This window comes from Blennius ocellaris (genome assembly GCF_963422515.1).
Source record: "Blennius ocellaris genome assembly, chromosome: 2".
Lineage (NCBI taxonomy): Eukaryota > Metazoa > Chordata > Actinopteri > Blenniiformes > Blenniidae > Blennius > Blennius ocellaris.
Genome location: NC_137651.1, coordinates 30,895,119 through 30,901,876, shown reverse-complemented (window position 1 = coordinate 30,901,876; position 6,758 = coordinate 30,895,119).

Below are 6,758 nucleotides of genomic sequence, written 5' to 3'. Positions count from 1 at the left end.
TCAGACGTATCTCTTGTGTGGGTTTAGATGAAAGAGCGTGTCGTCTTTCTTCCCTCTTTCCCCTCGTGGTTTTTTTTTCTTCCCCCCCCCCCATTGCTTGTTTATCACCCAACCTCCGTACTGCATCCCAAGTCGTAGTGGTTGGGTTCAAACAAAATGCCTTCCTGCTAATTATCTGCAATTCCTCATCTTCACAAGACCACTCTCCCCCCCACTTTTGCAATTGAATGAATTTGCATAATAATGACTACTTGGCTGGGCGCAGTGTAAATAACTGGCTGGTGCAGGCGAGCTGTGCTAATTTCACTCCTTGCTTGAAGACAGGTTCGATTCCTGGAGGACTTGCTGTTGATGATGTTGACGATACTGACGCCAGGTGATCTGAGGAAGGCCAGGCTCTAACTGCTGCTGCCACGTCTTATTATGTCTCTTTACCGATTCATCTGGTGATTTTATTTACCATGTAAAAACATTTTGCGCTTCCCAAAGCCCACAATGGAATCCAATCATCAAACCAAACCTGGAAAACACAGAAAAAGACTTCCCACAAACGCTATTAGAGCTGACATAATTACACGATTAATTAACTGCTATACTGACTGAATCTTGTCCAACAATAGTTTTTTTGTTTTTTGTTTTTTTTCCCCTTTGCCAAAGAAACAGAAATAGGAGACAGGATGTAGTGAATTATGTTTCACTTTCATGAACATTGCCAAACAGACCATTTGGCCTATTTAATAATACATCCTAGATTCCTGCCGTAGTAGTGAAGCTCATCCTGGACTATTCTGGTAGAAGAACTTCACACCGCAAAGACAGTCAAGCTTCAGTTTTTCAAATTCATCCAGAAACATAACGTTGTGGTTGAAGATTTTAATAACATTTTACTATGATCAAACAGTATTTTACTGACCTTGACAGAGTTTAACACTCCTCCACTGTCGTATTGTTTTCTTTGCACACTAAGCCTTTCAAGAAGTGATTAATAAGAACAAAAAATTGCACATTTTATTTTCAATGTGACAATTTGTACGCCAGTTTTATGAACTAAAAAACGATAAAAAAAAAAAAAAATGTTTGAATGAAGCAATTTGAAGAAAGAAAATGCTTCACTAATCTCAGAGATTTCATTAACTTAGCAGTTAACCAGTGAATGAACGTGAACAGCCAGCAGAGAGAACAGTGCAGCAGCTTCAATGGAAAGTCACCATCAAATGAAGACATGAGCTGGAGAAAGGAGTGAACGGTACGTTCGTCAATGATGCACAGCCGAACGCTGTTTTCTATAAGTGCGGCTATTCATCGGCTGCACGCTGCTCTGTGAAGAAAACCTTGCTGCCCACGCAGATCGGCTGAACGCTTACACCATTACCTCTTTCACTTACTTTGTATTGACCCTCACACCTGCCACCGAGTAGCTAAAAACATTTTAAATTGTTTTCCACCCACTTACCTGACTTGGACCGTTGAAGTGCTCCGTTCGCGGCGGACCTGATGACTCTCCGTCTGCAATGTGGGAACTTGTAGACGGATATAAACAAACAGTGTTCTGGGCGGAATGTGCTGCTGACGCACAGAAACCACCGGCATGCCAACAAGAACCCCTTCAGTCGCTCTTTTTTTTTTAAATAACCAATACAAAGAAGACTGATTTCACTCACATGCTCAGATACTAAGATACATGTACTTTTTGTTTTACTGCATGCAGCAGAGAACTACAGGTGGAAGTAACTGAGAAGGCAGACATAGGACACTGCTCATTGGTTTGTGTCTCCCCTCAAATGAACTGTATTGTTTTATGTCAATATTTGACATTTTCCTGTGATGTTTAAAGTCCTATGTCCCTTTGGATGAGGCTAATGAAAGAATCAGTGCAAAGAAAGCATTTCTTCTTCCATTATGGCTCTTTTTTACCGTTGATTGAAATGATTGGATCATTGCATGTGTCTAATGACACTTCGAATAGCCTAATTGAACATTTTACAACACATCAGAGTACTAAGATCTTACAAAATGGATTGATTCATGTTAGATTAAAGAAAGACTAGTAAAGAATACAATTATTGTATAATTATTGATAGATACAATTCCTTTAGTAGTAAAAAGACAGTGAAGGAGGTGCACCAAGGTTTAGGGGCAACTCTGTTGACAAGTGTAAACAAAAGTACAGTGAGATGAAAGCAGATCTGCCTCCTCTTCCTCCTCCTCCTCCTCTTCCTCCATTGCCGTGGCGGAAGCACAGATGATAAATTGTTGTACTCTGGCACCAGCAGGGACAATTCAAACTCTGAAGGCTGCACAGTTCTCACTCTTCCTTCAAGGGAAATCCTTTATTAGCCCCAAAGCTCAATCTCAATAGCAGAAGATTTAAGCCTATCCCTTTTTGGATTCCAAGCCCCACATCTCAGCATTATTCCTCTCTCGCTGCAGGCCCTGACGAGAGCTGTCCACCCTCTCCAGGCGCCACAAGCTCCGTCTCACCACTGTATCGCCTCCCACCCGGCGCCACTCTGCATGGTCCCTCCTCTGCTCTAATCTGCGATTCAAGCTCCACTGTGGGTTAATGCCATTGGACACACTCCCACTCGATTCCAAATCTCACCTCTGGAAGCAGATGAAGAACATGTGAGATGGGTGGGGCAATGAGTGGGAGAGACGGAGAGCGGGGTGGATCTCGCTGGATGCTACAACTCCACAGCCGCCGAGGCATCGGCGCGCAGCCTCCACCGGAGGAGTAAGTCGGGATTACTCCGGAGCAAACACCCTCTCCCGGTGATACGGCAGTGCCGGGGATGAACGCTCTGCACGACCCACACAAGATTTGTGTGAAACAGAAAACAGGTGACTGATCGCAGCAGCGCTGCAACACGGGGGAGAATCTAAAGAAGCCCCCCCACCACCCCCCACCCCCCCGGAGATTAACTGTTGCAGGCGAGACTGAGATAAAGAAAGCGGTCACCTCATGTGAATCAAATCAGAAACACTTCAGTCGCAGCCGCCTGTTCAGACCGAGCCTATAAGGGACGGGACGATTTGATGCATCTGAAATGGCACATAATGCGGCGGGCTCAGGTGGGCACCAGCTGCTGGCGGCGCAGAGGCTCCGGTCGGCCTCCCAGCAACCAGCTGCAAAAAGGAAGTGCGCTAAAAATAAAAGTTTAAAGTATGATAGCAGAAACTCTGCTGCGTGCACACATAAATCACTGCAGGTGAGCAACAAGCACAACACAACAACAAAGTCGCGGGAAGCTTGTGAGTCTCCAGGCGACTTGCAGAGGGACTTCACTCCGAGCTGTTGTTCATTTTGGTGGGAGTGTGTGGGAGTTTTCGCCCAGAGGGAATGTTTTCTACCTCAGCTGGGGATTGTAAAGCTCACATAAATCTGGTTAAAAGTGGGACACCTCTGTTTGGAATATAGGACCATCAGCAAAACATAGAGTATGCCATCAGAAGTACTATTTCAGAACGGAGGTGTTTAGAGATGTTGCCTGTGTTTCTTTTATTGCTGCACATTCTCACTGAAACACTAACGGAATATTGTACGAGTCAACTTCACCAATTACCTTGATAATTTTTCCATTTCCAATGTCATGCTGGTTATCAAAACAACTCAGAATGTTTCTGTGTGTTCCCAGAACCAGAACCAAACAAAGTGAAGCAGCACTTAGTTCACTTGCACCTCACTTGTAGAACAAACTTCTCAAACGCCTGACGTCTGCTCAAACTGTCAGCTTCTTTAAATCAGGATGCAACACTTTACTGTTCATTGTCATTTTATTAAACACCTATTGACTTCATTCATTGGTCATATTTGAAATGTTACTCTGTGAGTTGATATGTACTTTGTCATTTTTGTTTTATTTTCATTCTTACTTATCTAATGAACTGCTTATATCTGCCGTCTGTTGTTTGTACGATGTATTCAATTAAACTCAAATGATCGGAGACCACTAACACTGCTCATGTACCTCAAACTGTTGATGACAACCGATGACATCAAAAGTGTTGTTCCACAACAATTCAAAGACATATTGAATTGATGCCTTTGTTAAATGTCTCAATATTTAGTTAAAGACAACACGCACAGTGTCACTAATACTCATGAAAGAAAAACAACTCACTTTCACAGCCACTGTTGCTTTTCAAAAATCACAACAACCCAACAACACAATGTATTGTCAAGTTTGGTCTTTTTCTGGTTTTGTTCACAATGTTACTGAGAAAAATAAATGACCGCACTTCACCTTCACTTTCTGTCCTTGTTTTAAAAAAAGGAGCGACACTTCAAGTGGACTTTGTTTGTAACATTGCAATGTGTTTTGCTGTGGTAAGTTGTTAAAATCCTCAATGGATCTCTATCGTTTCATCTGTAATTAGATGGGTTTTCTATTCTTTGGTTTTTGAAGGCCAGGGCGGAAGCTATAATAGGAAAAAGGAAAAAGCTGATAGGATGATGGAGATATACTTGGAAATGGGTTACATGGTATGAGGAGCGGTCACTCCTCTACAAGTAATTGCACATGACATTTAATTGTGAGAGTGGCGTGCCGTTTAATCAGATGTATCCCCGAGCATCTAATTAGTCTTCCTCAAGAAAAGAAAAAGGAGAAAAGAAAATCCAAGCGCAAACAAGCTCTCATTGGTTTAGCAGTGTTAAAACACATTTCAGCTCTCAGATGAGAAATAATCGTTTACTGGGCGGTTTGTCCCACTAAATGTGGGTTAATTGATATTACATTGTATGACTTGGTGCGTGACACACAGGAAAGGTGTGTGCATGAGTGCGTGAGTGTGTGTGTGTGTGTGTGTGTGTGTGTTGGTAAATGCCATCACATGAGCCTTTGACTGCCATCTCTGCCTTGCAAAGAGGAAACTTTTGTCCATTTCGTTCATTACCAACCCCCTCCATATTTAACTCAGGCTCTTAAAATGGCACTCTTGAGGTTAAAAAAGATTTTCACTTCTTGAGATAGGCAATTAATGTCAAGTGTAAAATTGTCAATGTCACTGAAGCCGGGAAAGTATGGCTAATATCCCTCATTAGTATGATAAAGGTTTTCAGTCTCCTTCAATCTCCATCAGGCCTCACTTGCTTCTCAATGGTCCTAATGTGTACCGTCCAAGACTTTTTCCTCATTAACCATTCAAGTCAATCCGGTGCTTTTTAAAAAAAAATGTAAATGTCTCCATTAAATAACATACAAACGAAAATGTGATCTTGTGAATATTTGTTGACTGCACCAAAGCTGCCTCAGCACTGTGTGAAACGCCACACGTGAATTCACGCTGCGCACACGAGCCGCAACCTTTTTCAGTTTTCTCCACATTGTAATCGTCTCAGAGTGAAGTCCCTGTTCAGTCATGTTTTCCCGACATTAGCATGCAGCTCAGTATGGAGAGTGCAGAGGCCCATACCTAATGAGTCATGTTCCCTGTCCTCCCTGTAGCAGGCTGATGTTCCCAATGAGCTGTGCTCCATTCTCATTCCGTTCTCCCACTCCCACTCTGAGGAGCACAGCCCACCTCCTCCTCCCCCTCCTCCTCCTCCTCCTCCTCCGACAGCCTTCGTCCGTGATGCTCACCTGGAGCCCCTCACATCAGCACCTCCATAATGGAGTATGGAGTGTGAAAACATTTAAGTGAGAGGCAGGTTCATTTGAGCTGCATCATTTCCGAGCGGCGGCCGACAGGAGACGTGTGGCTTTCATTACATTTAATGTCCAAACAGACATGTGCCGTTTGCAGGTGCCGCTGAGTGCCATTTGCAGTTTCCCATTTATGTTTTACCTTCAGATAAATAAGAGCCAGGGGGCATGAGAACTACAGACATGGTAAATTCAACGCCTGGTTTGATAGGCCTGCGACATCCCGTCACCGATTCAGCGGCAAGCATGTTTGCACACATTCGTTGTTTCACTGCGTTATCAGAAGTGACCTCTTGCACTCCAGGGTGTTTATTGACCCTGCAGCTCCACCGCATGATGACTGGTGCTGTTTTTTTTTTTTTTTTTTTTATTCTGAAGATGCTGTGTGCACGGGGTCTGATGCTGCAGTGTGGCGTTAAAAGGCTTGGCGAGTGATTGTTTACGTTCCCGTATCTCCATCCTCTGGGAGGTCCTTTATTGCACAATGCTGACCACAGGGACATTTCCACCGAGCGTAGCAGCCTGGTGTCCTGCTTGTTTATTAACAAACAAGCGTGATCAGCGGTGGCATGAGCACTTCACATGAGCCCTATGATAATAGGAAACTCCAAACTCTGCGGTCAGCACCTTCGCCACTTTGACCCTTTTGATGATGTCATGAAGTGGATTCCCCTCCTCTTCCTCTCTTTTGTCATGGTGGCCAGTTTTGCAGCATTTGAGAGAGAGAGAGAGAGAGAGAGAGAGAGAGAGCCCCTCCTGACTAATCACTGCTGCCCTGCTGGGGCTTTTTTCTCTGCCCTCAATTCCATCCATATGTCCTGTTCTTAAATTACCCTTGCTAAGCACCCTCTCCCGCTCTACTCAGGGCCATTATGCCGCCTGCCCTTCCCCGTTTGACTGCCAGGGTTTCAATACTTGGAGTGCTGTGGGGTCTGCCTGACAAGTCAGGGGGTCAGACAGCAAAAGCCTCCTCCTCAAATTGCAACCTTCTGCCAACGCAGGCGTCCTCGTCTGTCCACCAGTGAGGCATCAGCAGCGCCCGGATGGTTTTCTCCTTCACCAGTCTCGTCATATATTATGCATTTTATTTCTTCGCGACGGAGGACACTTCGA